The following is a 24,887-nucleotide window of genomic DNA, read 5'->3' on the forward strand; positions in this document are numbered from 1 at the left end:
TATGTATAGAAAATTTACAATGATGTGTATGTCCGAAATAATCCGTTTGAGGTACTGAAAATGACAAAAACAAACACATTAAAATGAACTCAGTGGAAACGTATCAGAATTCTTGATACATTGATGAGGACATTCAGTTATTAATCATGTAGAACAGTGGTATTATATGTCATGACAATTTTAGCAATTGTATTTCTCTTGCAGTGTAGACAATTGGGTTAATATTAGAAAAATAAGCCTGATACCAGTTTCTGCATAAGTAAATATTTACACTTAAAGATGATGATAACAGGTTATAGCTATAAACATGCCAGTCTAGTGGTTTTAAAGGCAGCGGTAGGGCTGAAATGTTAAACCTACAGTAACTGTGAGGTTTTCCCTTTTGCCTCTCTAAAACAGAATCAAAGTTACAACAGTACCTAAAAAACGAATCAGAAATCTGTCACATACTGACAATGTATCTTACCGCTATGACAAACATACCTCACTTTTTCGATCCACAAAATCTTAGTATGAACATGTGTTAACCCTAATGTCCATTTTTAAAATACACCCAATGCTTCTTCAACAAAAAGAATGAAGATACATGACAGAGATGATAGAATCCCTCTTCTCTTTTCTTCCCTTACCATTCACAGCAAAGATTATTCATGCTATTCAATCAATCAGGGTCGGGTGAGAACAAAAGGACAAACCAAAGAGCTCTCAAACAATAATATAGTTTTGGCCGTGGAGAAAGGAGACGGGGCAGAGATGAGTTTAGCTTCTGAAGACACCACTGCACTGCGTTCCGGCCTGCCTGACTAATTGCCTCCTGCTATGCGGAACCAATGTACGGAACCAATCTACTTGAGGATTTTGTGGTAGGGGTAGAGGGCGAGGGAGGAGGAGAATGCGTGGATGTCGTCAATGAACGTTGGCCATCATGGGCGAGGTGGGAAGGTCAGCTTGGACACTTCTCTGTAGGATAAAGTGGAGGTCTTAGGGGCCTTAGTCCTCTTCCCCCTCTGTAGGGCTGGGGTTGAGGCCACAGCTGCTCTGCCTGGTTGTTCTCCTCTCCAAAGCCTACCACCTGACAGAAAGAGAGAGAGACACACACATACTTAAAACAGGAAATAGAGATTTCAAACTTAAATGGGACGTTCTGATGCACTGAATTTAACAGACCATTTTAAGTTATTTAATATCTTAATGACTTATCAGCCAAGATCCATAATCACAATAGGAGGATAGTGTCCACATGAAGCACAAGAGAAGTTGCATGTGTTGTCACAAAGGGCCTTGAAGTGAAGCATGGAGACAGGTGTCTACCCACATGAAAAAATACTACAGTTTACTGTACAGTACCTTTTTAAAAATATTTTATTGATTTTTATTTAACCTTTTATTTAACTAGGCAAGTCCAGTTAAGAACAAATTCTTATTTACAATGACAGCCTACCGGGGAACAGTGGGTTGACTGCCTTGTTCAGGGGCAGAGCAACATGTTTTTACCTTGTCGGTTCAGGGATTCGATCCAGCAACCTTTTGGTTACTGGCCCAACGCTCTAAACACCTGCCGCCCACACTTAGAATAGACTTCTATAGTAAACTTTAGTATACACACAGTAGTATCCCTCAATCATGTGTATTACGTACTATAAAATATTGTAGTATACTGTAGAATACTATAGTATTATTCGCCAAAAAAACACTGCAGTAAATAGAACAATAATGTCCGCAAAAACACAACACTTTTTTTTACTATAGTAAATACTACAGTATTTAATTTGCATATACCCTCCCCATTCCCCTCCCCATATCCCACTCTGTTCCACCCATAAGTGAGAAACCTACATGCCAAATATAGACCATATTGTTCTATACAGGTTATACAAAATCTGTTCAGACCCCAGTCCTACCTACAGGTCTGTAAAATGTGCTCTTTTAGTATTTCTCCAGTAGGTTTCCTCAAGGAGAAAGCCACTTTTATGTCAAAGATAATAAAAACAAAAACACGAGTAAATACTTCGGTAATGACAGTAAATACTACAGTATATTACAGTCCGCAAAATGACTACAGTATACAACAATCCACAAAAATACTAATTACTATACTATATACTACTGTTTTTTTTCACTACAGTATTTATACAAGAGTTAACAGTAAATATTACAGTCTTTCCTGTTGTGTTTTTGCAGCAATTTAAAAAAAAGATGAAGTTGGCACCGAAGAACATGGCTGACGTTCTCCCAACCAATTGTGCAATTAAAAAAACAATTATAATAATTTGCGTTTTGTGTAACTTATTTTTGTACATCATTTTGCTGCTACCATCTCTTATGACCCAAAATAACTTCTGGACATCAGAAAAGTAATTACTCACCGCGGACTTGAATAAACTTTTTCCTTTAACGAGTCCGACGAGAAGGATATCCTGCTTTCACTGGAACAGGCCCATATCCACGCTTTTTGCGTGAAGAAAAGACGCCGGAATAGGGGACGCAGATCAGGGATCCTTCTGAGAAGCCGGAGGCGAGCGAGTAAACTCCCAATGCCTTCCATTCTCCTTGCTAACGTGCAAAGAACGAAGAAACTGACAATATAGAGCTGGCTAGATTTTCCATGCACCGGCAGAACAGAGACACTACGTCTGGTAAGACGAGGGGTGTGGGTGTGTGTCTTTTTGTCAAGAACAGCTGGTGCACGATGTCTAATATTAAAGAAGTCTTGAGGTATTGCTTGCCTGAGGTAGAGTACCTTGCGATAAGCTGTCGACCACACTATCTACCAAGAGAGTTCTCATCTGTATTATTCGTAGCCGTCTATTTACCACCACAAAGCGAAGCTGCCACTAAGATCGCTCTCAACCAACGCTGAAAATGCTCACCCAGAAGCGGCGCTCCTAGTGGCCAGGGACTTTAATTAATGCAGGCGGGATTAAAATCAGTTTTACCAAATTTTTACCAGCATGTCACATGTGCAACCAGGGGGGAAAAAATCCTAGACCATCTTTACTCCACACACAGAGATGCATAGAAAGCTCTCCCCCGCCCTCCATTTGGCAAATCGGACCACAATTCTAAGGAAATACCAGTGACTCGCTCAATACGCAAGTGGTCAGATGACATGGATACTACATTACAGGACTGTTTTGCTTGCACAGACTGGAATATGTTCCATCCAATGGCATTGGGGAATACACCACCTCAGTCATCGGCTTCATCAATAAGTGCATCGATGACATCGTCCCCACAGTGACTGTACGTACATATCCCAACCAGAAGCCATGGATTACAGGCAACAAGCGCATTGAGCTAAAGGCTAAAGCTGCCACTTTCAAGGAGCGGGAGACTAATCAGGACACTTGTAAAAAATCCCGCTATGCCCTCAGACGAACCATCAAACAAGCAAAGCGACAATACAATATTAATATTGAATCCTACTACATCGGCTCTCACGCTCGTCGGATCTGGCAGGGCTTGAAAACTATTGCGGACCACAAAGGGAAACCCAGATGCGAGCTGCCCAGTGACGCGAGCCTACCAGATGAGCTAAATACCTTTTATGCTCACTTTGAGGAAAGCAACACTGAAGCATGCACGAGAGCACCAGCTGTTCTGGATGGCTGTGTGAAAACGCTCTCGGTAGCCGATGTGAACAAAACCTTTAAACAGGTCAATATTCACAAAGCCGCTGGGCCAGACGGATTACCAGGACGTGTACTCAAAGCATGCACGGACCAACTGGCAAGTGTCTTCACTGACATTTTCAACCTCTCCCTGACGGAGTCTTTAATACCTACAAGCAGACCACCATAGTCCCTGTGCTCAAGGAAGCGAAGGTAACCTGCCTAAATGATTACCGCCCCGTGGCACTCACATCGGTAGCCATGAAGTGCTTTGAAAAGCCGGCCATGGCTCACATCAGCAGCATCCTCCTGGACACCCTAGGCCCACTCCAATTTGCATACCGCCCCAACAGATCCACAGATGATGCAATCTCAATCGCACTCCACACCGCCCTTTCTCACCTGGACAAAAGGAACACCTATGTGAGAATGCTGTTCAACTACAGCTCAGCGTTCAACACCATAGTGCCCACGAAGCTCATCTCTAAGCTAAGGACACTGGGACTAAACACCTCCCTTTGCAACTGGATCCTGGACTTCCTGACGGGCAACGTGTTGTCCGCCATGCTGATCCTCAAAAGTGGGGCCCCTCAGTACTTAGTTCCCTCCTGTACTCCCTGTTCACCCACGACTGCGTGGCCAAACACAACTCCAACACCATCATTAAGTTTGTTGACGACACAACAGTGGCCTGATCACCGACAACAATGAGATGGCCTATAGGGAGGAGGTCAGAGAACTGGCAGTGTGGTGCCAGGACAACAACCTCTCAATGTGAGCAGGACAAAGGAGCTGATCGTGGACTACAGGAAAAGGCGGGCCGAACAGGCCCCTATTAACATCGACGGGGCTGTAGTAGAGCGAGTCGAGAGTTTCAAGTTCCTTGGTGTCCACATCACCAACTAGCTATCATGGTCCAAACATACCAAGACAGTTGTGAAGAGGATGACAACCCTTTCCCCCCTCATGAGACTGAAAAGATTTGGCATGGGCCCCCAGATCCTCAAAATGTTCTATAGCTGCACCATCGAGAGCATCCTGACCGGTTGCATCACCTCCTGTTATGGCAACTGCTCGGCATCTGACCGTAAGGTGCTACAGAGGGTAGTGCAAACGGCCCAGTACATCACTTCCTGCCATCCAGGACCTATATAATAGGCGGTGTCAGAGGAAAGCCCTAAAAATTGTCAGAGACTCTAGTCACCCAAGTTATAGACTGTTTTCTCTGCTACCACACAGCAAGCGGTACCGGAGCGCTTGCCGTCTAGGACCAAAAGGCTCCTCAACAGCTTCTACCCCCAAGCCATTAGACTGCTGAACAATTCATAAAAATCGCCACCCGGACAATTTACATTGACCCCCCCCCCCCCCCCCCCCCCTCCCCCTTGCACACTGCTACTACTCGCTGTTTGTTTGTTACCTATGCATAGTCACTTCGCCCCCACCTACAAGTACAGATTACCTCAACTAGCCTGTACACCTGCACCCTGACTTGGTACCGGTGCCCCCTGTATATAGCCTTGTTATTGTTATTCTTATTGAGCTTCAGACACTCAGAATTTTTTTTCTCCAAACCATTTATTTTCTACCATCTCCGACAAAACATCTTCCCTCATGTTTTCAATTTCCACTGTAATGTACAATAGTCCACTAACTATTTGAAAGAAAATAACACTTGATTGTTGTACTAGTTCATGGTTAGACGGGCATTGAGGTGACTCGCAGAACACTTCATGTGCCTCCTCCTTTCTCTGTATGTGAAAAGGCACACTTGAACCGTGCATTGTTTTGACAACAGCAAATAATACATTTTCCTTCGTTGGATCCAGGAACTGGCTGGGCAGGTTTGAAGTTGAAGTGACATCCCCACTGTGAACACCTGAGTACTTAATACATGCTTGGCCAGATTTTTCCATTTTTTTTTCATTTTGCCTTTGGGGCGTACTACCGTTTGCTAGTTTTTACAGTTGAAGTCAGAAGTTTACATACACCTTAGCCAAATACATTTCAACTCAGTTTTTCACAATTCCTGACATTTAATCCTAGTAAAAATTAATTGTCTTAGGCCACTTTATTTTAAGAATGTGAAATGTCAGAAGAATAGTGGAGTGATTTATTTCAGCTTTTATTTCTTTCATTACATTCCCTGTGGGTCAGAAGTTGACATACACTCAATTAATATTTGGTAGCTTTGCCTTTAAATTGTTTAACTTGGGTCAAACGTTTCGGGTAGCCTTCCACAAGCTTCCCACAATACGTTGGGGGAATTTTGGCCCATTCCTCCTGACAGAGCTGGTGTAACTTAGTTAGGTTTGTAAGGCCTCCTTGCTCGCACACGCTTTTTCAGTTCTGCCCACACATTGGTAAACTACACAGTAATGTAAAATCCCACACACTATGGGATTGAGGTCAGAGCTTTGTGATGGCCACTCCAATACCTTGACTTTGTTGTCCCTAAGCCATTTTTCCACAACTTTGGAAGTGTGCTTGGTGTCATTGTCCATTTGGAAGACCAATTTGCAACCAAGCTTTAACTTCCTGATTGATGTCTTGAGATGTTGCTTCAATATATCCACATCATTTTACTTTCTTATTATGCCATCTATTTTGTGAAGTGCACCAGTCCCTCCTGCAGTAAAGCACTCCCACAACATGATGCTGCCACCCCCGTGCTTCATGGTTGGGATGATGTTCTTCGGCTTGCAAGCGTTCCCCTTTTTCCTCCAAACATAAATGGTCATTATGGCCAAACAGTTCCATTTGTGTTTCATCAGACCAGAGGACAATTCTTCAAAAATTACGATCTTTGTCCCCATGTGCAGTTGTAACCTGTAGTCTGGCTTTTTTATGGCGGCTTTGAAGCAGTGGCTTCTTCCTTGCTGAGCGGCCTTTCCGGTTATATTGATATAGGACTCATTTTACTGTGGATATAGAAACTTTTGCATTTGTTTCCTCCAGCATCTTCACAAGGTCCTTTGCTGTTGTTCTGGGATGGATTTGCACTATTCGCACCATTGTACGTTCATCTCTAGGAGACAGAACGCTTCTCCTTCCTGAGCGGTATGACAGCTACGTGGTCCCATGGTGTTCTTACTTGCGTACTATTGTTTGTACAGATGAACGTGGTACCTTCAGTCATTTGGAAATTGCTCCCAAGGATGAATCAGAATTGTGGAGGTCTACACATTTTTTCCTGAGGTCTTAGCTGATTTATTTTGATTTTCCCATGATGTCAAGCAAAAAGGCTTGAGTGTGTGATGTCCCTGCCTCTCCCCCTGGTGGGTGATGTCCCATGGCTTTTATTCAAGTGTTGGAGGAACTGATTCTTATTCAAAAACAAAGACTCGCAAAAACAATGGAAGTGAGCCTGCACCCTAAAACCAAGGTTGCACTTGTAGATGGAACAGCCTGTGGGAACAAACACAAAACGCAGAATACATTAACTCCAGATAAAGAATAATGAGCACTAGTGACAAATATCTCTGCTGAAAATATTATTGACAAACTTTTATTTTGAATTGCTCTGCCAAGGTGAGCATATAAATGCAGGTTTAGTTTGCTTCAGTCGGTGGCCTTAAAGATTGTAGAGGTGCTGAAACCCTCATTCACACTTGTTTTTATCACTCTTTGACTACTGCAGCGCCATTCACTACGGACTCCCCACCAAAACACTGGACAGACTTCAACATGTAAAAAATGCAGTTGAGAGTCCTCGCACACGCGAGACCTTGGGGACTACATCAACCCACCCTCATCAAACTCCACTATCTCCAAGTTCAATACAGGATCATCTTCAAATTGCTCATGCTCACCTACAAAGCACTCAATGGACTGGCGCCCACATACATTACTGACCACCTGCACCCCTTCACTCCCACCTGTTCACTTCACTCCTCTGACACTTGCCTCCTCACCCTCCCTCGCACCAGGCTCTGCTCCATGTGAGACCAGACTTTTAGCAGTGCAGCTCCCCAACGTTGGAACTCCCTCTCCATGTCAACCTCACAATCCATGCACATATTCAGGTCCACACTAACACACTTCTTCACACACGCTTACCTGGATTCTCTGTTGTCTTAGCTTTTATCGTCTGTCTAGTTCACGTCCCTGGTTAGTCTCATCATGTTTAGTGTTCTCCATGATTAGTCTGTCATCATGTTTAGTGTGCTTTTAAATACTTATTTAATATATGATTATTGTTTTTTTTATCCTGTTGACTTCGGGTGTCATGCAAATATGTAAGTATAGTAATACTTTTAAAAATTTAGAATTAGTTCCTTTCTAAATGAACATCAAAGAAAAGTCCCTAGCGGATGAAACCGATATGACTGCTTGGTAGAGAAAGGAAAGCAGTGGGGAAAGCTCAAGAGCAGGAAACTCAGTGGAACCACTGTAATACAGTTCATAACTACACTCATGTAAATGAACATGCACTACTTTGAACATGAACAGCCGCTCATTAGAAAATTAAATAGCAATTTACATATTTACAAGTGTATGCCTTTGTTGTCCCTCTCTGTGATTGCCGGTCCGTCTGCTGGATAATAGTTCATCAGAGGGTCTCTGGTTGCGTTCCCCAGAAGTCCCAAGGTCTTTCGTGGTTGTATGTTGTTATAATGGATACGTCAGAGATGTTCTTAGATTGGATGCGTTTACCAGACTAAAGTATTGAAACAGCTGCAGCCCGAATAATTGGTCTTTAGTTTGTAGATTTTCACAATTTCAGCGTGGGGATGATCTCCACGTTCTCTGGTCTTGTCCTTTTGTAGAGTTGTAGTTTAAACCACTTCACACCAGCATGTTTTGGTCTCTAGAGAGTAGTAGCCATTTAAACGTGGCGACCCCATCACGGCGTTATCTTGACTAATGTAAAACATTTTGGAAGTGGCTTTTATACTAGAGTAGAAAAGGGGGCGTTCCATGATGCCGATGTAAATGTCTGTGCTCACGGGGGTGTGGTCACTGACTAGTTAAAACTTTATATGAAAACCCTTACTCATTTAGAAGGCTAACATCACTTTTCATCTTTTCAAAAGTATTTCTATACTCTATCATTTATTTGATACAACATTCAGATGTAAACCCCATAATTGAGAAGTGTATACAAACAAAGAAACAGTAATGTTTGTCTCCTGTCCTTCATGAGGTCACCAAATGAAACAAACTTGACATGACTGTTCCTTAAGTGTCCACGGACCACTCCAACTGCTTGGAATAAAGAAATACTGTTAAATTATTCAACCTTTTGACGTTACCATACTGCAGTCTTTCTCTGTGGTAACAAAGGGATTCTCAACCTTCATTTTGGCTGAGGGGGGTACAGAGTTTTAGGTATTTATGACCATCAAACCTGTGGTGGGAGAGAGAGGGCTATGTTCCTCACCCAAAAAGGGCACGTCATGACAGGGTAGACCTTTCCTGTGCAGGGTAGACCTTTCCTGTGTTATCATGTTTGGTTCAGACGATATGATGGAAAATACATTGTCCAGTAATGGCATAATAGCATAATGGCCTCCACGGAAGCCAGGGGGCATTTGTGATGATGTGCATGGTATCATTGTAGTCATTGACCATCAAAACACAGGGGTAGACATCACCTATTCTGTGTTATCATGTTTGATTCGAAGATATGATGCAAAATACATTATTTGGTTATGGCGGAATGGAAAATGGCTGCCGCGGCCGCCAAGAGGCATTTTTGCGACGCCTCCGTATCCGAAAATGTGAAGGAACCAAGGAACCAAATTGTACAAGTGTACCAAGTTTCATGCTTTTGTCGCCAAAAACTTGGCACATTGCCTGGACGAGAAGGCAGAGGCTGCGGGGCCTGGTTTTCATAGCTGACTTTGAAAAGGCTTTTGATAAAGTACGACTGGAGTTTATATATAAATGCCTAGAATATTTCAATTTTGGAGAACCTCTTAAAAAAAATTAGTTAGTTATATATATAGTAACCCTAGGTGTAAAATAGTAAATAATGGCTACATCAAAGTTTTAAACCGTCAAGAGGAGTAAAACAAGGTTGTCCACTATCGGCATATCTATTTATTATTACCATTGAAATGTTAGCTGAAAAAATTTGATCCAACAATAATATTAAGGGATGAGAAATCCATGAGAAATCCAAAAACAAAGGTGTCATTCATTGTACACTGATTCATGTTTTTTTTTTTAAACCACAATTAGAATCCCTCCACAGCCTCAGAGGATCTAGATATTTTTTCTAACCTCTGGATTAAAACCAAATGATGGTAGGTCTACTATATTACGTATTGGATCACTAAAAAAAATCAACTTTTACATTACTGTGTAGTTTACCAATAAAAGGGTCTGACGCGGATGTGGACATACTCGGTAGACATATCCCGAAAGAAAGAAATGATCTCACTCCAATACATTTTTATACAAAGTTAGCAAAAATAGATATTATCTTGCTACTATGGAAAGGAAAATACCTATTTGTGGAAAAATCGCCCTGATGAACTCTTTAGTCATATCACAGTTGACCTATTTGCTTGTGGTTTTTCCTACACCTAACCTGCTTTTTTTATTTACATGAACAAAAAAGTTTCCATTTTATTTGGAATGGCAAGCCAGACAAAATTAAAAGGGCCTATTTATATAATGAATGTGAATTCAGAGGGCAGAAATGATTAAATATTAAAGCATTAGACCTCTCACTAAATGCATCAGTCATACAAAAGTTATACTTAAATCCAAAATGGTTCTCTAGTAAATTAGTAAGAATGTCTCACCCCATGTTAAATAATGGCCTTTTTCCCTTTATTCAGATTACAACTGCTCACTTTCGGTTATTTGAAAACGAAATAATCTCCAATATATTGTTATTTTTTAAACAAGCCTTAGAAAGTTGTTTGCAATTTTTGTTTAATCCACCTGAAAAGACTGAACAAATAATACAACAAATATTGTGGTTAAATGAATTGACAAGCAAAATGACGCTGGAACTTCACATTTTAAAATTTAAATGATTATACCAAATTCTTGCAACCAATAGAATATATATATATATATATATGGGGGATACAATCTTCCCAGCTCTGCAGATTTTGCTGCGAGGAGGCAGAGTCCTTAGATCTTTTATTTTGGTACTGCCCATATGTAGCTCGATTTTGGTCACCGGTCCAGGAATGGCGGAAGAATTGCAATATTTGGATGGACATCAGAAATGGAGGAAGGCCAGGACTAAAAACAAACAAAATATAACTATTGTAAAATAGATTGTCTGAAAATGTGTATAGTATGTATAAGGTATGAAGGTAGAAGCGTAAGTGTTATTGTTTATTAGTTTACTCCAATTGGGGGAGGGGTGGTAGGGTTTATATATGTGTGTGTGTATATATATATATATATATATATATATATATATATATATATACAGAGTGCCTTGCGAAAGTATTCGGCCCCCTTGAACTTTGCGACCTTTTGCCACATTTCAGGCTTCAAACATAAAGATATAAAACTGTATTTTTTGTGAAGAATCAACAACAAGTGGGACACAATCATGAAGTGGAACGACATTTATTGAATATTTCAAACTTTTTTAACAAATCAAAAACGGAAAAATTGGGCGTGCAAAATTATTCAGCCCCCTTAAGTTAATACTTTGTAGCGCCACCTTTTGCTGCGATTACAGCTGTAAGTCGCTTGGGGTATGTCTCTATCAGTTTTGCACATCGAGAGACTGACATTTTTTCCCATTCCTCCTTGCAAAACAGCTCGAGCTCAGTGAGGTTAGATGGAGAGCATTTGTGAACAGCAGTTTTCAGTTCTTTCCACAGATTCTGGATTGGTTTCAGGTCTGGACTTTGACTTGGCCATTCTAACACCTGGATATGTTTATTTTTGAACCATTCCATTGTAGATTTTGCTTTATGTTTTGGATCATTGTCTTGTTGGAAGACAAATCTCCGTCCCAGTCTCAGGTCTTTTGCAGACTCCATCAGGTTTTCTTCCAGAATGGTCCTGTATTTGGCTCCATCCATCTTCCCATAAATTTTAACCATCTTCCCTGTCCCTGCTGAAGAAAAGCAGGCCCAAACCATGATGCTGCCACCACCATGTTTGACAGTGGGGATGGTGTGTTCAGCTGTGTTGCTTTTACGCCAAACATAACGTTTTGCATTGTTGCCAAAAAGTTAAATTTTGGTTTCATCTGACCAGAGCACCTTCTTCCACATGTTTGGTGTGTCTCCCAGGTGGCTTGTGGCAAACTTTAAACGACACTTTTTATGGATATCTTTAAGAAATGGCTTTCTTCTTGCCACTCTTCCATAAAGGCCAGATTTGTGCAATATACGACTGATTGTTGTCCTATGGACAGAGTCTCCCACCTCAGCTGTAGATCTCTGCAGTTCATCCAGAGTGATCATGGGCCTCTTGGCTGCATCTCTGATCAGTCTTCTCCTTGTATGAGCTGAAAGTTTAGAGGGACGGCCAGGTCTTGGTAGATTTGCAGTGGTCTGATACTCCTTCCATTTCAATATTATCGCTTGCACAGTGCTCCTTGGGATGTTTAAAGCTTGGGAAATCTTTTTGTATCCAAATCCGGCTTTAAACTTCTTCACAACAGTATCTCGGACCTGCCTGGTGTGTTCCTTGTTCTTCATGATGCTCTCTGCGCTTTTAACGGACCTCTGAGACTATCACAGTGCAGGTGCATTTATACGGAGACTTGATTACACACAGGTGGATTGTATTTATCATCATTAGTCATTTAGGTCAACATTGGATCATTCAGAGATCCTCACTGAACTTCTGGAGAGAGTTTGCTGCACTGAAAGTAAAGGGGCTGAATAATTTTGCACGCCCAATTTTTCAGTTTTTGATTTGTTAAAAAAGTTTGAAATATCCAATAAATGTCATTCCACTTCATGATTGTGTCCCACTTGTTGTTGATTCTTCACAAAAAAATACAGTTTTATATCTTTATGTTTGAAGCCTGAAATGTGGCAAAAGGTCGCAAAGTTCAAGGGGGCCGAATACTTTCGCAAGGCACTGTATATATATACACACACACACATAAAAAAAAATATGGGATAAAACATTTAATTTTTTTATTTTACAAAATACCATTGAGCATTGACAGTAGCTAATCTACCTCTTTCCCCCCAATCATTTTTTTAGGTGAAGGATATCTCACTGGAAGCCACAGGAACTTTGTGAAGCCAGGGGGACACAATACATGGAGAGATGACAAACCAAGCACTGTTGATGAGGAAATTGGAACCTCAACCCAGCACATTATCTTGATTGAGGTTAGTGGAATAGAGTTGCATAAAAAATATGTTACTTTGTAAATCAAATGTGGCCCGTTTTTCAGAAAGGCTATTCACTGGCTTACATGTACATCCTTATGTATCTGCCATAGAGGAGCTTGTGAGACTTCCCTATGACATTTTTATCCAATTCAACTAGTTACTGGTAACAACCTCCTCTCTTCTTGTGTCAGGCTGCAGATGCAGAGGCTGTAGGTCCTGGGGTCAAGCAGGAGAAGTCTGAAGGAGAGGAGGACCCACAGCACAGCAGAGACATCCAAATTGGAGCGCCCCCTGAATCCACGGAGGACCTCGACGCCACACCCCAGCCCAAGACCCGACGCAGCATCATGGAGGTCAGTGGAACGCCGAACGACGTCCTCAAGTCAGAGACCGACACAGAGACTTTAACTGTGACACACAGGCTTTTACACACAGGATCTGACCAAATATCAGACCCAGAGAGAATGGTGCTGGGGAGACTGGGCTGTCCTCCTGCTCCTGGCTCAGAGTATTTACCGGTATTACATCAGAACCAGAGGATGGTTAATTCCCGTGGAGATGGTGACACATTAGACACTGGTGGTGATGATCTGTCTTGTTCTTACACTACAGCAACGGACCCTGGCAACATGCCCTTGGGTTTAAAGACACAGACTGATCTGTTTAGAGGGGACTGGAACCGGTACAGTAGTAGTGTATACACTGAAGGGTGCCTAGACAAGAAAGGGGAGGGTCTTGTCGTAGATGAGGTGACTGTTAAAGTGGAGGACGACACTCCTCTGACATGGAATGCCGACAAGACTCACTTAGGAGAAGGACACTTCCAGGGCAACACCAGTGACTTCTTAGACTACAGTGAAAGCTTAGAGACAAATCTGAATGTTGCGACCCACTCCTCTTTAGACGCTTTCGGGGATCGTGACCCAGTGTCCACGTCATTGGGGCCTTCCGATTCAGAAAACCGCATCCTTTTCGATCAGGTATTGAACTCAAACAACAGAGCTAGAGTCCAGGCTCAGGGAGGAGGAGTCACATCAGGCAATATTAAAGAGAAACGGTTCCTCTGCATGTTCTGTAACAAAGGCTTCAGGTGCCTCCAGAATGTGGAGATCCACCAGAGGGTCCACACAGGGGAGAAACCCTTCAGCTGTACCCAGTGTCACATGCGCTTCGCCCAGGCTGGAACCATGAAGCGGCACCAGAGGGTCCACACAGGGGTGAAACCCTTCAGCTGTACCCAGTGTCACATGTGCTTCGCTCAGGCTGGTGACCTGAAGAGGCACCAAAGGGTCCACACGGGAGAGAGGCCATTCACCTGTAATCACTGTGGGAAGAGGTTCTCACAGAGGAACTACCTCCGGATACACCTGCAAAAAAAACATTCCACTCCGTAACATAGAAAGTAACCATACCACTTGATAGCTTCTGACATTTAGATCAGTCCCTGCATTAAAGGAACACTCATTGAGATGATGTAGATGCAAAAAGTAAACAACAGTAGTGGGTTAATTTCTACAACTAAGAGCGTTGAAGTGCAAGGCCCAGGCATTGTGGGAAATACAGTAACTTCAGAAAGTATTCAAACCCCTGGACTTTTTCCACATTTTGTGTCACTGGCCTACACACAATAACCCATAATGTGAAAGTGGAATTATGATTTTTACAAATGAATAAAAAATTCTAAGCTGAAATATCATTAAGTAATCAACCCCTTTTGTTATGGCAAGCCTAAACAAGTTCAGGAGTAAACATTTGCTTAACAAGTTACATAATAAGTTGCATGGACTTACTCTGTCTGCAATAATAGTGTTTTAACATGAATCTTGAATGACTACCTCATCTCTGTACCCCACACATACAGATAATTGTAAGGTCCCTCAGTTGAGCAGTGAAAACACAAATTCAACCACAAAGACCAGGGAGGTTTTGCAATGTCGCACGAAGAACACCTAAAAAATATAAAAATGCTGTACATTGAAATATCCCTTTGAGCATGGTGAAGTTATTAATTACACATTGGATGGTGTATGAATACACCCAGTTACTACAAAGATACAGGTGTCCTTCCTAACTTATTTGCCGGAGAGTAAGGAAACTGCTCAGGGATTTCACCATGAGGCCAATTGTGACTTTAAAACAGTTACAGAGTTCAATGGCTGTGATGGGAGAAAACTCAGGATGGATCAATAACATTGTAGTTACTCCACAATACTAATCTAATTAACATGGTGAAAAGAAGGACCCCTGTACAGAATAAGAATATTCCAAAACATGCATCCTGTTGCAATATGGCACAAGTAAAACTGAAAAAGATGTGGCTAAGAAATTAACTTTATGTCCTGAATAAAGTGTTATGTTTGGGGCAAATCCAACACAACATGTGCCACTCTTCATATTTTCAAGCATGGTGGTGGCTGCATCATGTTATGGGTATGCTTGTCAACAGCAAGGACTAGAATTATTATTATTTATTTTTTATCATAAAAATAATAGAGCTAAGCACAGGCAAAATCCTAGATGAAAACCTGTGTCCGTCTGCTTTCCAACAGACACTGGGAGACAAATTCACCTTTCAGCAGGACAATAACCTCAAACACAAGGCCAAATATACACTGGTTGCTTACCAAGACGACATTGAATGTTCCTGAGTAGCCTTAAATCGGCTTTAAAATTCTATGGCAAGAGTTGAAAATGGCTTTCTAACAATGATCAAAAACCAACTTGACAGAGCTTGAATGATGTGCAAATATTGTACAATCCAGGTGTGCAAAGCTATTCAAGATTTACCCAGAAAGACTCGCTGCCGAGTGTGATTCTAACATGTATTGACTCAGGAGTGTGAAAAATTATGTAAACTTCATATTTCTGTATTTCATTTTCAATGCATTTGCAAAAATTTCTGAAAACATATTTTCACTTTGTCATTATGGGGTATTGTGTTACGGGCGAGGAAAAATATTTTTTGAATTCAGGCTGTAAAACACAACAAAATGTGGAATAAGTCAAGGGGTATAAATCCTTTCTGAAGGCACTGCATAAGGCATATACAGTGTAAGCCTAAAAAGTTTGTTACATAGTGTTTGTACTGTGTAAGCAAGTTTTTACCAACTCCAGTCCTCAAGTCCGCCAACAGAACACATTTTCGTTGTCGCCCCTCAGGGGGCTTGATGATGAGTTGACAAGTTGAATCAGGTAGCCTAGTGGTTAGAGCGTTGGACAAGTAACCGAAAGGTTGCAAGAACGAATCCCCGAGCTGACAAGGTTAAAAAACTGTCGTTTTGCCTCTGAACAAGGCAGTTAACCCACTGGTCCTAGGTCGTCATTGAAAATATGAATTTGTTCTTAACTGACTTGCCTAGTTAAATAAAGGTTAAATAAAAACATTAAAGGTGTGCTTGTCCAGTGCTACAATAAAAATGTGTTCTGTTGGGGGACATGAGGACTGGAGTTGGGAAACACTGTTGTAGGATATATGATATTCACACATACCTAGTTCATTACTTCCATTCAACTCCATTCAACTGAATACACATTAAGTTCATGCAGATTATTTGTTGAGACGTGTAGTTTTCATATGGTGTATTTAAAACTTGTTTATGTTTAATAAATACAAAATGGGACTTTTCATCCTAAGACTTTCATTGAGACTCTTTTGTACACATCACATCTGATCTCACCCTATTCTGCATACACACATCAGCGCTTTATAACCATTATACACTTACTAAATATACCTACACATACCCACATAACTAACACCTACTGTACACCTCATAGTTTAGTCAGGTTTGTCTGATGATGACTTTTGACTTGTCATAACTGACTTGTTTTTATCCACCATGATGGGTTTAACAACAATGAAGTCATTCTGTAACTACAGTATAGGACTCAAACATAGTGGGGATGGGTTAATACTCCATGTTGAACGTGTATGTATCTGTGTGTACATACCTGAGGGAGTATGTCTGTGTAATCTGTATCACCTGTCTCTTCCAGGAGGAGGAGGGTCCAGAGGTGCTGCTGGTGAAGGAGGAGGGGTGTGAGGAGGGTCTGGGGAACCCTGAGGGGACCATGGTCATGGAGGACAACCAGACTACACCTCCTCCTGAACCCACAGAGGAACCAGCTGAGCAGCACAGGACCACACACAGTCTCACTGAGGTGAGCCCACTGTGAACTACTGTCTGAATGGTATTAGGTCAGGGCCTGTATACACAAAGTGTCTCAGGGCTGATCACAGATCATAATGAGAGTATGTTGGTGGGGAGCTGATCCTTGATCAGCACTTCTACTCTGAGAATCTTTATGGATATGGCCCCTGGTCTTGATAAATTCTGTCTTAAGTGTGGGACCATGTCTTTCTATTATCAAACCATTAAAGAGTGTCAAGTAATCAAATCAACTAACACATTTGCATTTCTTGGTCCAACATCCTCTCACTCTGTATCTCTAACAGTCAGTAGACATGGAGGATGGGAAGCCTGATCTTCTGCTGATCAAAGAGGAGACAATAGAGGATGGACCAGAGAGCATTGATCTGCTGAGTGGACTAAAGATGGGGAAGCAAGGTAAGAGAGAAATACATATAGCCTACATACAGTAATAGATATTCAATAGGAATAGTGTTGCACCTGGCTATTGTTTTAAAGACTTTACAATGTGTGAACTTGACCAGGTAATTGACAAACAAAACTCCATATGTAGAGTTCTCTGCCATTTTTGTAAAGTCTATTTTGTAACCTCTTCCTGCAGGTGGTTGGCTGGGGGCTAAAAGAGGAGATTGGGCGGCCATCTTGGATTCCCAGACTGGTGCAGCCAAGGGCCCAGGGGACGACATCACTGAGCAGGCCAGGACCAGAGGCGACATAGTGGAGGTCAGTGGATGGGACAGCGTCCTCAACTCTGGGCTGGGGAACAACACTGTTAACCACAACCAGAAACAGACGGTCGAACTCAAAACAACAACCAAACTTAATCTCCATGACAACAGACTGGCTGAGACCAGGACGAGGTTTAGATTTGGTCTGCAGGGACGGGGAGGTGTCCATATGCGGCAGGACAGAACAGACACAGACTCTGCTAGCGATGCTCCATCCTGCTCCTATAGTTGTGATTCAAAGAGACTGTTGGCGCCTCAGTGTAACCCCCCAACAGGTGCTGCCTTCAGCCTGCCTTCTATAGGATCTATCAACTGGAACATGGACCCTGTGACAACACAGACACTTCCTGGCCTTCATCCTCCTCACACTCTCCTAATGTTAAACCAGACCTCAGACAATGCCAGTGCCTCAACACTAAATGGCTACACAAGCCCATTGACAAATGACAGTAGTGGTAGTAATGCTGTAAGCAGATCCGGTGACAAAGAGAAGCGCTTCCCATGTCCGTTCTGTGGGAAAGCCTTCAGTTTCCCTAAACAGGTGGAGATCCACCAGAGGATGCACACAGGGGAGAAACCATTCAGCTGCCACCTTTGCCAGGCTAGTTTCTCACACTCCTCCAACCTGAATAGGCACCAGAGGGTCCACACAGGGGTGAAACCCTTCAGCTGTACCCAGTGTCACATGTGCTTCACCCAGGCTGGTCACATGAAGAGGCACCTTAGGGTCCACACAGGGGAGAAACCCTTCAGCTGCCCCCAGTGTGAAAAGAAGTTCTCCCGCCAGAATCAGCTGAAGATGCACCTGAAGTTCCACACGGGATAGAGGCCTCCTACGCACTGCAGGAAGAGGTTCTCAGAGAGGAGCTACCTTAGGATACACCAGCTGAAAAAACATTCCACTCTTTAACATAAAAGTAATCATTCCACTCGATAGCTTCTGACTTTTAGATCAAATCCTACATTAAAGACAATTCATTTTAATTGTTGTCAGCAGAAAAGATCCACAGTTGCATTTGGAATAACGAGAGTAACAGATTTCAGTGTTGAATTTTTCTGGGTAGAATATTGCATCGAGACAATGTGACATATAAGGCATTTAAGCAATTCAAAAACGTTCCATTATAAATCTCAATCTGGGTCAGGTGGGCATCATTTGAAAGCGTATTATATTTCCAACATGACTTGCTAAGTTCTAAAATACGATCTTACAGTGTTAGACTTTGACCACGCACTTTAGACAAACCGATCGCATTAGAATGGAGTCATAGCCTCCCGGGTGGCGCAGTGGTCTAAGGCACTGCATCGCAGTGCTAGCTGTGCCACCAGAGACTCTGGGTTCGAGCCCAGGCTCTGTCGCAGTCGACCGCGACCGGGAGGTCCACGTACAATTGGCCTAGCGTCGTCCGGGTTAGGGAGAGTTTGGCAGGTAGGGATATCCTTGTCTCATCTCGCACCAGCAACTCCTGTGGCGGGCCGGGCGCAGTGCACGCTAACCAGGTCGCCAGGTGCACAGTGTTTCCTCCGACACATTGGTGCAGCTGGCTTCTGGGTTTGATGCGCGCTGTGTTAAGAAGCAGTGCGGCTTGGTTGGGTTGTGTTTCGGAGGACGCATGGCTTTCGACCTTCGTCTCTCCCGAGCCCGTACGGGAGTTGTAGCGATGAGACAAGATGGTAACTACTAACAATTGGATACCATAAAATTGGGGAGAAAAAGGGGAGTACATTTTTTTTTATACATATAAAAAAGGAGTCAGTTCAGGTGCGTGTTCCGCTTCTAATTTTCTTCACAATACGCCAAACATGCTCATTCTGTTCAGGATGTGACACATGACATCCTTGTCACTGTATGGCGGTTTTCGGCATCTGCGGCGGAAGGTGGCCGAGCTACAGCGGTGTTTGTCGGGCCTTGAGACGGCCCGAAAATCGTACATCTCACAAAAACGTCTGTAGCGTCCGAACAGTTTGGCGTACAAAACTAATATTACTATGGAAAGATGGGGCTCTCTCACGATGTTCTCCGTTTTTCTCTACGACCCACAAGTATCACAGGTAATCGGTGCCGATTTAAAACAATGAATGGCAGTATGGAGGTAGTTTTGTGCCTACCCAAAAAAAGAAGAATACACTAAGATCATATTTTCTAACTTAGTTAGTCATGTTGGAAATAGAATAAGCTTTAAAATGATGCCCACCTGACCCAGATTGAGATTTATAATGGAACATTTTGCATTGCTTAAACAACAATGGTAATTGTGTTATGGTGGGAATACAGGGCTGTGTAAAATAAAAAATAAAGTCTGCTTGCTTCAGTTCCTCAACTTCGAAGCTAGGAGAGCTCAAAAAGCAGCTTATATTTGAAGGCTCTTTCCTTGAATCATAAAAGTGCATTGAAATTATGTGGGAACTGCACAGTTTGGAGAGGTGTGTGGCCACTTGGAGACACCAGTTAGGCCTCTCACTCAAACCCTTGTAATTTTCCAATAAAATTATTTTCATGTTACTGAATACATCCAGAGTACTTTGAGATTTCGTTATCAACAAATGCGGCAAAATCCAGTAAAAGTCAAATGCACATCTAATCAAGTGTTCTGTTTGGATTCAGTCTTATCAGATGAACTGTTGTGTCCTCACCTTTGGAGATTATGGGGAAATGATCAGACAAGAGGGGTGCCAGGTATCCTAGTGGTTAGAGCGTTGGGCGATTAACCAAAAGGTTGCTAATTCGAATCCCCGAGCTGACAAGTTAAAAATCTGTCATTCAGCCCCTGAGCAAGGCAGTTAACCAACTGTTCCTAGGCCATCATTATAAATAAGATTTTGTTCTTAATTGACTTGCCGAGTTAAATAAAGGCCAAATAAAATAAATAAATAAAGTGTCCCCTTTGAACTGTTACCATGGTAATGCATATACTTTTTATATTTCTTCTATAGGAAACATTTCAATATGACCTTTTCCATACAGGCCAATGTCCACAAGTGTAAAGGGTTAATGAGAAAGGAATGCACTTTATCAAGTTCATGACGATTCTTTTGTCGAGATGCGTATGTGTGGTTTTCTTATGGTGTATTTAAAAATAGTTTTATGTTTAATAAACACAAAAATTTGACTTTTCATTCGAAGACTTTCATTGAGACAATTTTGTATACATCAGGGCCTGTATCCACAAAGCCTCTAAGAGTAGAACATTTGTCATAAGGGCTGAGAGTAGATACATTTTTACTCCTACTCTGATGGGTAAAAATAAAAGCTGTGTGTGAAGCCTCTTTAGTGGTAAGAGCCATACCTAGTTGACAGAGTATTTAGGAGACATCATGAGGTGTCCTAACCAGCTAAAAGTTACCAGCAGGTGTCTTGATAATAGAAAAAAGCAGCATTTCAGTGGTTCCTGCACCACATGCAGTTGCTTTGGAGTCTTTGAAGTGGTTAAAATAATGTTTTGATTATTCTAAATGAACAATCCATAAATAATCTAGACCTACATGCAACAGTATCTCTTGCAGTTTTTGAATGTATAAACTGGAAGTAGAAGCCAAAATGTTGTTATTCAATAGTTTACGCCAATTAGGGGGAGGGGTGGTCAGGTTAGTGGAAATTAATAAAGAAAAACACATTTTCAAAGATGTGTATATGTATTTTATATGTGCAGTTGAAGTCCGAAGTTTACATACACCTTAGCCAACTACATTTAAGATCAGTTTTTCACTATTCCTGACATTTAATCCTAGTAAAAATTCCCTGTCTTAGGTCAGTTAGGATCACCACTTTATTTTAAGAATGTGAAATGTCAGAATAATAGTAGAGAGAATTATTTATTTCAGCTTTTATTTCTTTCATCACATTCCCAGTGGCTCAGAAGTTTACATACACTCAATTAGCATTTGGTAGCATTGCCTTTAAATTGTTTAACTTGGGTCAAATGTTTTGGGTAGCCTTCCACGAGCTTCCCACAATAAGTTGGGTGAATTTTGGCACATTGCTCCTGACAGAGCTGGTGTAACTGAGTCAGGTTTGTAGGCCTCCTTGCTTGTACACACTTTTTCAGTTCTGCCCACAAATGTTCTGTAGGATTGAGGTCAGGGCTTTGTGATGGCCACTCCAATACCTTGACTTTGTTGTCCTTAAGCCATTTTGCCACAACTTTGGAGTATGGTTGGGGTCATTGTCCATTTGGAAGACCAATTTGCGACCAACTGATGTCTTGAGATGTTGCTTCAATATATCCACATAATTTTCCTGCCTCATTATGCCATCTATTTTGTGAAGTGCACCAGTCCCTCCTGCAGCATAGCACCCCCACAACATGATGCTGCAAACCCCGCGCTTCACGGTTGGGATGATGTTCTTCGGCTTGCAAGCGTCCCCCTTTTTCCTCCAAACATAACGATCGTCATTTTGGCCAAACAGTTCCATTTTTGTTTCATCAGACCAGAGGACATTTCTCCAAAAAGTACGATCTTTGTCCCCGTGTGCAGTTTCAACCCGTAATCTGGCTTTTTTATGGCAGTTTTGGAGCAGTGGCTTCTTCCTTGCTGAGCGGCCTTTCAGGTTATGTCGATATAGGACTCGTTTTACTGTGGCTATAGAAACCTTTGTACCTGTTTCCTCCAGCATCTTCACAGGGTCCTTTGCTATTTTGGGATTGATTTGCACTTTTCGCACCAAAGTATGTTCATCTCTAGGAGACAGAACGCGTCTCCTTCCTGAGTGGTATGACGGTTGCATGGTCCCATGGTGTTTATACTTGCGTACTATTGTTTGTAAAGATGAACGTGGTACCTTCAGGCATTTGGAAATTGCTCCCAAGGATGAACCAGACTTGTGGAGGTCTACAATTTTTTTCTGAGGTCTTGGCTGATTTCTTTTGATTTTCCGATGATGTCAGTAAAGAGGCACTGAGATTGAAGGTAGGCCTTGAAATACATCCACAGGTATTCCTCTAATTGACTCAAATGATGTCAATTATCCTATCAGAAGCTTCTAAAGCCATGACACAATTTTCTGGAATTTTCCAAGATGTTTAAAGGCACAGTCAACTTAGTGTACGTAAACTTCTGACCCACTGGAATTGTGATACAGTGAAATAATCTGTCTGTAAACAATTGTTGGAAAAATTACTTGTCTCATGCACAAAGTAGTTGTCCTAACTGACTTGCCAAAACTATAGTTTGTTACACAGAAAGTTTTAATGACTCCAACCTAATTTTATGTAAACTTCCAACTTCGACTGTATGTGTGTGTATGTATTTGTGTGCATGGTGGTGGCATTCGGAAAGTATTCAGACCCCTTGACTTTTTCCACATTTTCTTACGTTACAGCCTTATTCTAAAATTGATTACATTTATTTTTTCCCTCATCAATCTACACATAATACCCCATAATGTCGAAGCAAAAACAGGTTTTTAGATATTTTTAGGTACAAAACTGAAATATCACATTTACATAAGTATTCAGACTCTTTACTCAGTACTTTGTTGAAGCACCTTTGGTAGCGATTACAACCTCAAGTCTTCTTGGGTATGACGCTACAAGCTTGGCACACCTGTATTTGGGGAGTTAATCCTCCTCTCAAGCTTTTTCAGGTTGGGAGCGTTGCTGCACAGCTATTTTCAGGTCTCTCCAGAGATGTTCGATCGGGTTCAAGTCCAGGCTCTGGCTGGGCCACTCAAGGTCATTCAGAGACTTGACCAGAAGCCACTCCTGCGTTGTCTTGGCTGTGTGCTTAGGGTTGCTCAACGATGAGACAGCCTATAGCTAGGAGGTCAGAGACCTGGCAGTGTGGTGCCAGGACAACAACCTCTCCCTCAACGTGATCAAGACAAAGGAAATGATTGTGGACTACAGGAAAAGGAGGACAGAGCACGCCCCCATTCTCATTGACGGGGCAGCAGTGGAGCAGGTTGAGAGCTTCAAGTTCCTTGGTGTGCACATCACCAACAAATTATCATGGTCCAAACACACTAAGACAGTCGTGAAGAGGGCACGACAAAGCCTATTCCCCCTCAGGAGACTGAAAATATTTGGAATGGGTCCTCAGATCCTCAAAAGGTTCTACAGCTGCACCATTGAGAGCATCACTGTCTGGTATGGCAACTGCTGGGCCTCCGACCGCAAGGCACTACAGAGGGTAGTGCGTACAGCCCAGTACATCACTGGGGCCAAGTTTCCTACCATCCAGGACCTCTATACCAGGCAGTGTCAGAGGAAGGCCCTAAAAATTGTCAAAGACTCCAGCCACCCTAGTCATAGACTGTTCTCTCTGCTTACGTATGGCAAGCAGTACCGGAGCACCAAGTCTAGGTCCAAAAGGCTCCTGAACAGCTAATCAATGGGCTACCCGGACCCCTCTTCTACACTGCTGCTACTTTCTGTTTATTATCCATCTACATGTACATATTACCTCAATTACCTTGACTAACCGGTGCCCCTGCACATTGACTGTACCAGTAACCCCTGTATACCCCCTCCCAGCTGCCCACTGCACTGAGGATAGGAAACTCTGTCACCACCGATAAATCCACTATAATTGAGAATTTCAATAAGCATTTTTCCCCGGCTGGCCATGCTTTCCACCTGGCTATCCCTACCCCGGTCAACAGCACTGCACCTCCCACAGCAACTTGCCCAAGCCTTCCCCATTTCTCCTTCTCCCAAATCCAGTCAGCTGATGTTCTGAAAGAGCTGCAAAATCTGGACCCCTACAACTCAGCCGGGCTAGACAATCTGGACCCTTTCTTTCTAAAATAAATTATGTCTAAATAGTTGCCACCCCTATTACTAGCCTGTTCAACCTCTCTTTCGTGTCGTCTGAGATTCCCAAAGATTGGAAAGCAGATGCGGTCATCCCCCTCTTCAAAGGGGGGGACACTCTTGACCCAAACTGCTACAGACATATCTATCCTACCCTGCCTTTCTAAGGTCTTCGAAAGCCAAGTCAACAAACAGATTACCGACCATTTCAAATCCCACTCTGCTATGCAATCTGGTTTCAGAGCTGGTCATGGGTGCACCTCAGCCAAGCTCAAGGTCCTAAACGATATCTTAACCGCCATCGATAAGAAACAATACTGTGCAGCCGTATTCATTGACCTGGCCAAGGTTTTCAACTCTGTCA

The 24,887-nt window shown here is 42.3% G+C and overlaps 1 non-coding gene and 1 pseudogene across 2 annotated transcripts in view; both read left to right on the forward strand.

Moving 5' to 3' along the window:
- Positions 1 to 18,809, forward strand: part of LOC110534472 (uncharacterized) — a 42,136-nt pseudogene extending 23,327 nt beyond the window's left edge. The window contains exons 9-12 of the transcript XR_016483873.1: positions 13,084 to 13,245; positions 16,889 to 17,053; positions 17,349 to 17,460; positions 17,645 to 18,809. The product of XR_016483873.1 is annotated as an uncharacterized LOC110534472 (transcript). The remainder of the gene's footprint in view (positions 1 to 13,083; positions 13,246 to 16,888; positions 17,054 to 17,348; positions 17,461 to 17,644) is intronic.
- Positions 1,915 to 1,967, forward strand: LOC118937066 (U7 small nuclear RNA). Its single transcript, XR_005034463.1, has one exon. It is a non-coding gene; the product is annotated as a U7 small nuclear RNA (small nuclear RNA).
- Positions 18,810 to 24,887: the final 6,078 nt, after the last annotated feature.

This window comes from Oncorhynchus mykiss, chromosome 10, assembly GCF_057628025.1.
Source record: "Oncorhynchus mykiss isolate SJ-2025 chromosome 10, ASM5762802v1, whole genome shotgun sequence".
NCBI lineage: Eukaryota > Metazoa > Chordata > Actinopteri > Salmoniformes > Salmonidae > Oncorhynchus > Oncorhynchus mykiss.